Here is an 11517-nt window from a genome sequence, read left to right on the forward strand (position 1 = left end):
TTTACTATAAGTCTATTTTTTTATAAGTCTATTTTTTTTACTATAAGTCTAGATAAAAAGAAATAATAAATAAAAGAATAAAGGATCACACGGAGTAAATTAAGGATATTTATTGCATTCTCAGGTTGTACAATGAAACTACCTACACTTACAGAGGACATAAAAAAGAAATATTAAGAGCTCCCACTTAAGAAATATTTTTATTACTAGTAATTTTTGCATAAATGGGACTGGAATGAGACAAGCAGGTTTTAATTTGAATCTCTTTATGCATTTGTAACAATGTGTAATATAAGCATTAAGAAAGTTAAGCTTTTCTTCTTGATTGAAATCTATGGGCCTTAGCTTCCCCCAGGGTTATATTTGAAAAACTGACACATTAGTTTTGAGTGTATTCAAATTAACTTCTTTTTTTTGGGGGAAAAAAAAGAGCCACCTGCTGCCTATGACACATCAGATTACAGAAAAATGAAAGACTTTAATATAGCACTAATTCTGCTGAAGATGAAGTAATGGTGGATAAGTGCACACAGAGCCATGGGAAAAACAAACAAACAAACAAACAAACAAGCAAGACATTTCCTATGATATCGGCTTTAGCCTCATCAGTTCTATCTGTTGTTCACTGAACTACCACCTCTGTATAGACCTGTTTGTAAGAAAAAACAAAAGCAAACCAATCTACCAACAAAGAAACAAACAAAAAATCCCCACAAACAAACCAAACCAAAAATACTGGGCATTTTGTCAATGTTTGTGAAAAATCATAGAATCATACAGTCACCAAGGTTGGAAAAGACCTTAAGATCATCCAGTCAGAAGTAATAAAATGTAAGTATGATGAAATAGCATAAAAACAAGAAAAGTAATCACTTCTACTAGCAGAAAAGGATAATTAGAATACTAAGGTGCAGTAAAATATAAAATGAGTAGAATGATCAAGTTTATTGAAAATATATTCACTCATTTACAGCAGTTCTAAAAAAGATAACCTCACCATTAGATCAAGCCTTGACAAGCAGCTGGAAACCAGTTGGTGTAGGTGTAAATGATTGCTTCCCTTAGAAAGCACTTGTAAACAAGTTACAGACAGTGTCATCCTTGTGAGGCGATTGTCCATTTCCACTCTGCTGGCTCATTCTTCCCTCTACTAAAACACTGTCCCAGGCTTAAGACAGTATCCTATAAACAGCATTTCTTGGTAGCAAATGGTCACAATTGTGATGGATTGCTCAATATTGATGTCCTGCTCAATAACTGATATTATTCAGAAAGGCTTCAGATAATTCCCATCTCTAGCAGTTAAGATCAAACAAGACAATACCTGTAGTTTAAGATTTTTTTTTCATCAGAAGATCATAACAGTCACATCCAATTTCTTGAGAGCTGATGAGAATCAAAGCTCTAATTTTCAGCACAATTACCTCTATCTTAGTTATATGGTTATTTTGCATTCACAGGAGTAGTGAGTTCAAACAATTTCTCAGATACTGTTAAAACTGCTGTTACTATGCAAAGAGCATAATTTGATTGACAGTGCCAAAATTTGTGTTTTACAGCTGTGTTTTACTCTGTTCTGGGATGTACCTATGACAAACAACATCTTTAATGGCTCATAAATTACAAATGGCAAAGAAGAACATGAAGTTAGAACAGGAAATGCAATTAAAAAGAGCCCTACATTGGCAAACAGCAGTGGGTATCAGCACATTAACTACATCTCCAAGCAGAAAGCTTTGCGAATCAAATAAAAAGTATAGCACTGATATCCATTTGTACATTTTAAAGTTTTTTTTTGTTCTACATTGAATATTCAACTTTTCTAAATTCTTGGAGTTCCAATGCCATACTCAAAATCTAGTATTTTTTTTTGTCTGAAACAGTAGTAACCTTCAACTTGCTCCAGCAGAGATCACATAGAACAACTAATATTGAGAGTTTTTCTGGGCAAAACCCTAGAATGTACATCCACGAGCTACACTGATTATTGAAATATTAGTAGATTAATCAGATTGTAATTTTGGTTTGCTTTTTTTAATATATATTATTGTTACTGGAAAGCAGTATACAAGATATACTGGTCAGCAAATAAACAAGTGGAAAAAATCATCAGGATGAAAAGCAAACTAAGATGTCAACGGTTTACGGGCGTTAGGCCCGATTCCGTGACAAAGGGGACGGGGGACCCAAGGGCCCACGTCCCGGGAAAAGGGGAAAGGGGAAAAGGGTAGGGAGATGGCCCTGAGAGCAAAGAACAGCGGCAACAATCTGAGGAGAAACAAACTAATTTACTAAATAAAATATTGGAATGCAAAACAACACACTATAATACAATATAATTACAATTTAAGCTGATAAATCCAACACAGAGAGAGAGAATGTCCCAAAATCAAGGTAGGCCTTACTCTACTACCGACGATAAGACGGCTGGAGAGCGAGGTGCTGCCAAGACGAGAGACGGCGGAAAAAGGGAACAAGGTCTCGTGATCTGCAAGTTCTTATACTGCGAGCTTCTATCTTTTCCCTCCGGCTGGAAAATGGTAACAAAGGAGCAAAGTACCGTGGGGACTGTAGTAGTCCTTCTCTTCTGAACTAGGTATGTCCACTACATGATGTTATGATGTGGAATACCAATAACCGAAAATCACAAAACCATGACACTAAGAGCTTGTGCTTTCCTGAGGATTTGGATTGTTTTTTTTTTGTTTGTTTGAAGTTGTTGGTTTTTTTACTTTAAAAATCACTATAATTTTTCTTGATTTTTCACTGTACCTAGGTCTGAGAGAATAAATGTCAGACCAATAAATCTCTTATACAAATAACATGTAAACCCAAGTTTACTTGATCAGTGTGAGTCAAAGCACTGCCTCCCACTTGTGCAGCCTGATAAGGAACAGCCGAATAGTTGAGAGGTCAAGACCATATCCTGCTGGGCTGCACTATCTTCATATCTTCCTCACTGCTCTGTAGAAGCAGTCACTGTGCATTCATTTTCCCTCACTCCTTTTTTCCCAGCCCTGTCCTGTTACTCCTTCGGGCCAGATTTGTTTCAGTCTAAGCTAATCCTGGATTCCCTCTTAGGTTACATCTCGTCTTGTCCTTTCCCAAGGACAGGAAGGACTGATGGGCTTTCCACAGCTGTTCAGTCAGCAGCACAGTGTAGACAATAGCTAACTAATGAGGAAGTACTAGCAAGAAACTAATTTTTAGGTGTTAAACTGTAGTGTGTTGAGGTGTCAAAGGGTCTGCCACAGTCCCTATAGTTACAGGAGTCGCTTATGTTTTGCACTGGGATCCTGGTCGTGTGCCAGTACTTAGTGTGACAAAAAGACAGTTCTGTGATATAAACTCATCCCTCATATGACTTGGCTCTGGTATCTATGCTCTTTCCTAGTCTGATTCTGGGGCTTATTTTCTGAGCAAGTGGTAAAGAGATGGATGCTTTTTTGGTGAAGGATTCCCCTTGGAAATCGCAACCACCATTCAGCCTCCAGCTGGAGGAGTGGTTTAGCCAGTCTGTCCTTCCTTATCTTTTGACATCGTGGTTCATCTAGTGTGCAGTGACTTTTCTTTACCATGATTGATGAAGATAAACCACATATTTAGTTACATAACTAATGGCACAAAACAAAGCTAGTGATTCTGAAAAAGAGACTACTTGGCCAAGCTCCTGAAGGCTGGGATCGCTTGGACTGCAGGAATGTGGTCAAGGCAGCAGATAGTTCATGTAACCAACCTGCCAGACCTATGCTAAGAGAATAAACCTGAAGAGCAGTCTAGGCAAAAAGAATGAAATTCTGTGATAAGGTAGAATTATGCAAGCTAATGAAAAGACCATATCGCTTTCAATTGGTTCATTCTGGGGAAACTGTGTTTTTTAAATATTTTTCTTCCTTTCTATATAGTATTTCACCGCTCTTTTTCTACATATTTAAATAAAATTTCTTTAATGGCCAAATTCTTCTCTCATGTAAGTGATAAAATGTTCATTTTCTTGCAGACAGATTAGAGAATCTTATCACAGCTACTAAGATATACCTCAAAATGAAGAAAGAAAGAAAAAAAGAATTCTACATAACTGTTTTACATATTCTGTAGAGGCAGAGAAATGGCCTAGTCCATTCAGTGCATACAAATAAAATATTTTCTTGTGACATTAATTATATTTGGATGCAGGCTTTCCCATTTTAATTATTTACTCTAGAACACGGGTGTCCAACATCTTGCCTGCCTGGGCCCCATTCAGTGAAGAGGAGTTGTCTTGGGTCACATATAAAATACAGAATATAGTTAATGTATATTAGTAGTAAGACTTATATATACATATTATTATTAAAACATAAAAAGAGAGCAACAAAAACATAATACTAGTGGGATATTTGACCTCGTTTTTGTGACACTAATACATCATTGTGGTTTGATGGAAGCAGTTGCAATTCTTAGTGAGTTCTCAAGTTGTTTGTCAGAGATTTTCGATGAAATTTTACTCTTCCTGCGCTTCAAAATTCATTGAAAATATTTGTTCACAAATATACGTACTGCCAAAAAGCAGTGACATTAATAAGGTGTGATTATGTGATTGTCATTCTATGATTTTATAATTCTATGAGTATGCAGTATGGGCATAACTAAGACATTCACTATTTGATATTCTTCAACTTCAAAACCTAAGAAACAACTGATTTGATGGAATAATACTAAAGAAAGCAGTTTTTCTTTTTTTTCTAACAATGTTTCTTATGTATCAGCATAGATAAACAGGAAAAGAAAAGAAAACAAACAAACAAGCAAAAAACTAATATGGCTGTTTCATTCTTTCTTATTTATCAAAAACTAATTTAATACTTTTTCCATTAATATTATTCCTTGGTAAATTACTACAGTTTCAGCAAATGCAATATGATCTCTCTCTCTTCTTTTTGCAAGGAAGAAACCAAGAGAAAGAAATTTCCAAAATACTGTATTGCAAGTAGGCTGATCTGTTTTGTGTGCACCTGACATTATTTTGTGTATAGGTTGCTCCAACAGTAGAACCTTCTATTCATTTCCATGGAACCTTCAACAGATACAAAGAGCACAATAAGGATCTTTGGGAGAGCAAATTCTCAGCTACAAGACGCTATTTTCCAACATGGTCACCACCATTAGCTATGCATCTTCACCAGTGATGAACAAGATGCTGCATGCCTCACTCTGACATCTGGAACATGGTTTGTCTTTCATGTCACCGTTTCCACTGATTAAACATACCACCCACTGCATTTACATCCCCAGTTTGGTCTCCATAAACATACAGCAAGCGTCAGTGAATGTCAATGAGTGCCATTTTTTCCACATGGATGAATTCATTTCTATACCTTTGCTTGGTACACACTCCCATGTCAGATGCCATTTTGCCAGACTGTCCCTCTGCTGTCATTTATCACATAGCAACAAAATGTAATGGAATATTAGTGGGAAGGTTCAGCCTCTACTGCCATGCTATCAACATCTCCCTCTGATGTCGCAGGACAACATAATATAATAGGAGGCGTTACTTTCCAAGCAGCCCTTGTACAAATTATTTAATTTGGCCAAGGAATTCATCTAAAAATTAAAACTACCAGAAAATTAAGAAACACAATTTTAGTTAGAGCTAATAGCAGAAGGTTCACTCTAGAGTTAACAAGGTATAAAATATACTGCGATATTATTACTGTTGCCAGGGATATGGCCTTATAAACCATGTATCTAGATTTAATTAACTGAGAAGTAGTGTTTCCGGTGTTGGCCTAGCTGCCATAAAGGGACAAAAGGGAGAGCTTCCTTGGCTAGGTAATATCCACCAAACAAATAATAAACACACGTTTACTAAGCAATGAGCTAAATTTAGAAGAATACTAAGTTCTGGACATAATCAGCAACAGTTCTTTAAAACAAAATACAATGTCATTTCTCACCTTAAGTTTCTCTTTTCAGAGTGGATATGCCTTTATGATTCTAGCTAAACTAAATTTTACCCTATAAAATAAACATGTTTGTTATAGAAATTCCAAACATGAATAAATGTATCAGCTCCCTATTAATTCTAGGAATAGTCTGAGCATGTGAGTTATATGAAACAGGCATCCTAAAAGACACTTCAAAATGGTACCAATGCATGCCAAATCCAAATTTATCTCTGCAAAGATGTAATCATATCACCAGCTCTTACTATGACCCAGTTATATATTCACATTTTATTTGTGCATTGCATTACTCCTCTCAGCTTAAGAGTTGATGCATTAGACATATAAAAATATAGTTGGATGAAAATTCATGATGAATTTTCTGGTTAGAAAGAAAATCATATTCCTCTCTGATCTTTACGCTAAATTCCAGAAATATCACTAGGTCCAATATGGAACACTGTAAGAAAATAACGCTAGAGCATTAAGGGATATGGTTTAGTGATTGGACTCGGTAGGTCAGCCTATTGGTTGGATTTGATGATCTTGAAGATTTTTTTTCAACCTAACTGATTATATGATTCAATGATTCTATGAAATCCCCTGCTAACCAGTCGTGTTATATCCCTTCTGGTCTTCTTCACACCTTACCCTCATTTTTAAGGAACAGTAATCCACCTATTTCTGTGCTATAATTTGAGTTTCTATTCAGCAAGCTTCACTTTTGACCAAAGGTGAAGATTATCAGTTGACACAAAGCATAGAAAATTCATTCACCTCATAGCATTCTCATGACAGCTTTCTTGCCCAGCTCAAAATCCACACTGGCTACAAACTGTACCTTAGGATGTTAAACCTGAGCATTACTAGCAGAATCGCATAGAGCTAGCCCTGGTATAGAAGTGAAGAATGTCCATTCTTAGAAATTTGCAAGGAAGAGAGAAGCCACAGATAAGCTGATGTATTGTTGGAAAGCTGACAAGGAGTTAGGACCAGATGCCTTTGAGAGCACCTTTCTAAACAGAATTTCTATGGTTCTTTGAAAATTGCAGGATGACAATATTCTTGGCCTGTTCAGAGAAACAAGAAAACACAGGAATAAACTTGGCAGAATATACAGTTCTTCCAGGGAACTTCATTTCTCTAGCAGGTGAAAAGGACATTATTAATGAATTTACAACAGCTAGAATGCTGCCATTTGCAGTGAATGCATTGTACAGAAAGAGCAATGGCAAGATGGCATTTCTGAGAGGGGTGCTAGCAGAGCAAATAGGAGAAAAAGTCCTCTGTTCATCAGTGGCTTTCTACTCAATTTATTCATACCTTAGGTAATGAATGTATCCAGACCTTCCATCTGGACATGGCTTGTGACTGACTTACGTTATATTCATATATTAAACTCAACTAACTTAAAATAGATTGTGCACTTACAAACTTATGTTTAGTAGAGATTCTTGTAGCAACATCCTCATCCTATGCCATGTGGCCCACTTTGGTAATTCAACATTGAATCAAAACCTGTATTAGAGTAATAATAGCAACTGGCTGAAGCACCTAGTGGTACTGATGTAAAAATGGTGCGGAAATGTAAGTGAAATGGCTAATCTCTAAAAATCCCCTGATCATACTTCATTATGAACAGTAACTCCTCAAACTGTAATCACAAATTGGAGATTTAAGAGATAAATGGCAGTTTTCTGAGACAAAGAGCTGAAATATTTTTAAAATTCATACTCTACTTAATCTACTAAACAAGCAACAGAAAATGAAAAAGAAAAAAAATGAGAAAGGAGAAAAAAGAAAAAGAAATGAAAAAAGGAAAAAAAGAGAAAAATAAAAGGAAAAGGAGAAAAAGAAAAAGAGAAAGAAAGAGAAAGACAAAAAAGAAGTGCTAAAAGACTGAATCAAAACAAGAAACCATGTATTGTGTACCTTCAGTTTTTTGAAATTGGTGTGTTTTGTTAAATTCAACCTATCTAAATGACCTTATGTCTCTTTACTCTTATGTGAATATAAAAAAAACAAACAACAAACAAAAAATAAATTTCCATTACATCATTACTTGCTGGGAAGTAAAGTCAGATAAACATCAGGATTGTTATTCTAAACTGAAAATAACCATCTAGGAAATCCATTAGATAACATTAGACCATTAGAAAAAAAAGTACCTTTTCCTCTTTGAACATTTTTTTTGGGGGGGGGGGGGGGGGGGAAGGAGAGGATGTGGGTGGAGTTACATTATTTTCTCTTAAATGTGTATCAGGCTTAAAGGTTTAATCTTTCTAAAACTGCTATTTCACATTTACTGACATGGATGTACTTACTTCCAGTGTTATATTATCTGTCAAAGTTGTATCATTAAAAAGTCCCATTTTGAGATATTACAGCTTGAATGAAATAAGTTAAATATCTTGGGCTTTGAAGTTTTCAAATGTTTGTTAATGCTTGAGAAACAGCAAGTTCCCAGCAGTAGCATCATCAATCTTACCTTTTTTCTAATTATTTTATTAGCCAACAAATTATCTGAAGTTTGCATATGAAATAATGCTGCAGAGACTATATTGATTTTCAATTCACAACATTTCAACTAGTAATGAAGTCATACATTGCATTTTTCATTTCTGTCCTATCTGACCTTCCTGGATTTTCCTGGGAAACAGAACTTTAAAAGATAGTTGCCCTAGCCAGTTGGAGCCAAGAAAGTGGCTTAAACCTATGGACATTAAATGACATAAAATTCCATTCTGTGTGATCTTTCCAGTGGATAAAACAGTGTTTTCCACTATGCCACTGTCGGTGAATCATTCTACTGACAGAGGCTTCCTACTGCTTCATACAGTATTGACACAGGTAAAACAGATTGCCGATTTTTGCTGCTGAGCAATGTAGCTGAGCAAACTTCCATCATTTCTCTAAATTTTTCACAACATATTAAAGAACAGATTTAAATCTTGAGTAGATTATTTTTTAACAGATATATTTTGGTTTCATTATGCAAGGGTTTAACTTGAGCTAAAATATTTTTTAAATGACAAATGTGAAATATGGGATTTTTCCTTAAAGAGATACTTCTCTTAAGCATGAAAAGGAAAGATATATTGCCCAATAAATAAATTAAACGCATTCATCACAAGTCAGCAAAGATCCAGGGAGCTGAAACTACTGGCACAATAATACTGTACAGATAAAGAATATTTAAGGGGAGATAGCTGTTAGTTCACATTTCTGCAAACTGAAATTTTAAAGAATACGCTATTTGGATGATAAAAATATTAAGGATGGAGTTTTGTTGCGCTTCAAGATAACAATGTCTTACTTCTATATTTTGAGATAGAAAGGATAATGGGTCTTTCATCTTGATTATCTACTCCATATCATTCTTTAATAATAGAATGGTTGTTCTTTTGAAATTTGTTCTATTATTAAGGAATATTTGGTTCCATTTCTGAAAAACTGTTCTTTTGAAATCAATGGGAACATGGTAAAACTAGCAAAGATCAGACACCGAAGAAACAGAACCAAATATGAGATATGTATTTTGTTACATTTGCTGTACATTAGAGGATGGTGTGTCTACAAAGGCACTAACATGCATTTTGCTATTGCTGGAATTCTGGGTCCTGGTGTCTGCAGTTGTCTAAAGTGCTATCACAGAAAAAAAAGAGATTAGACACTGGAGGTCTACAGGGAGCAACTTACTTAGCATGGCATTAAAACACGTAGCTTCTCCAGACATCACCTGAGATGTTCTGATGGATCATTTATTACAAGTAAAATTCAAACTGGGGTAGCACTTCAGCAAATTATTCCAAACCCCATTTTTCTAGGAGTGTCACCACAGAGGCCTGTCCTATTTGCTTACAATCCAAATATAAAAAACACACCGATACAGATAGCTGAGAGACTGTCATATCACTAAGACAACATTAGCCAGCATAGCAGCAAACAGAATAACATTTATAGAACAATTATTATTCAGTGCTAGTTTAGCATCTTGGACTGGCTCTAAGGGCTTTCTGCCACTTATTTTCCTTCAAATGGAGCTTTGTGTTAACACTTCAATTCAATAGCATTCATGAAGTTCATTTGGCCCTTAAAACCAAATTGGACATTAGCATTTTGTAACCTTACCCACTTACATGTTCTAGTATGAAGTGAAGCTAAAATAAATCACGGGATGAGGAAATCGATCTCATAAAATATTAATTATTGCACCTATAATAATGTTAATTAACTCGAGTCTAAAATGCCAACAGAAATATGTGTCATGTTTGTTGTGAACTTGGAAATATTTATGTTCTGATATGTCCTGCATAGGAAAAGGAATATTTACCAAACAGAAAACAGAACAGGATTTTCAAGTTATAAAAATTAAGTCTACATTTTGATCACATTTTGATCTTGCTCTTTACTCAGTCCTCATTTTTCCTTCTCCATTTCATTCTGATTCACTTTTAAGTTGACAATTGTCTGAAAAACAACAACAACAGCAAAACACAAAGAATTGTCCAACAGTATTCTGAAATAACTTCCATCCTTGTTACTGGGCAACAAGATCTTAGAAGATGTGTTATATTTTCTAGCTCAAGAATACATGTGTATATTTCCATACTTTACTTCCTTTGTGAGTACAACCTTTGACAATACTGATTTAATCCTGGAAAGACAAGCCTCTTGCTTACTTATATATACATTCATTTATAGAACACACAAACACATATGCTGAACAAGTGGTCTCAAGAGGACTTTTTTCTAAGGAGGGTTAAAATCTGAATGATGACGATAGAAAAAGAAAGGAAAAGTCTGTATCCAGACCAGACAGTGTATTGCAATGCAGCACAGAATAGGAAACATTTCCATATTTTCTTCAAAATCAGGCTGGAGTCAAGTATGTCACCATAAAATCCGCCCTAGGAAAAATAGATCATATACTCAAATGAAGAAATAGAATAACAGGTGCAAGAATTGGATGTAAATAGAGAACAGGAATAGTAGAGTATCTTTTAAATTGGAGATAGAGTTTGGTGTAATCTCATGGATTGTGAAGAAGCAGCTTGAGCTTGGATGGTAAAGTATGTGGACAGGAGAAAGAAGCAAGGGAAAGGAAGGCTGAAGGAAGGAAAAATAATCATCTGATCTTTATCTGGATGAATGGAGAGGACAAAAATACAATAAAGGGGAAGAAAAAAAAAGAGTCCACAAAGGAGGGCCAGATGAAACATCAATTTGAGGCTTTGGATGAAAGGATGAATTTCAAAGCTCTCTTTCCCATATGGAAAAATATTCAACTTAATATTTCTTCTCAACTAAATGATCTTTTGTGAGAGAATAATCATTGGTAGTTAGGCACTACAAAATATAATTGTTGAAACATAAAACTTTCAGCCCATTATAATTATGTGTGTTTTGCTACAGTTATAGAATGAGAAGCTGAAACACTAATATGCTGAATGGCTGTGAATTACAATACCAATTAGACAAAGCAGACAGCTAATCTCCAGGTCTATAAATGTGACTGCAGGAGAGAATGAATTCTTCATTAGTGATTGCTAGTACTAAAGACAAAATCCACAGATATACCAGTGTAGCG

At 35.2% G+C, this 11517-nt stretch overlaps 1 long non-coding RNA gene across 19 annotated transcripts in view; it reads right to left on the minus strand.

The window, feature by feature from the left end:
• Positions 1–11517, minus strand: part of LOC110394271 — a 177906-nt gene that overhangs the window by 71800 nt on the left and 94589 nt on the right. The window lies entirely within an intron of this gene.

Source organism: Numida meleagris, chromosome 2 (assembly GCF_002078875.1).
Source record: "Numida meleagris isolate 19003 breed g44 Domestic line chromosome 2, NumMel1.0, whole genome shotgun sequence".
NCBI classification, from domain to species: Eukaryota; Metazoa; Chordata; class Aves; order Galliformes; family Numididae; genus Numida; species Numida meleagris.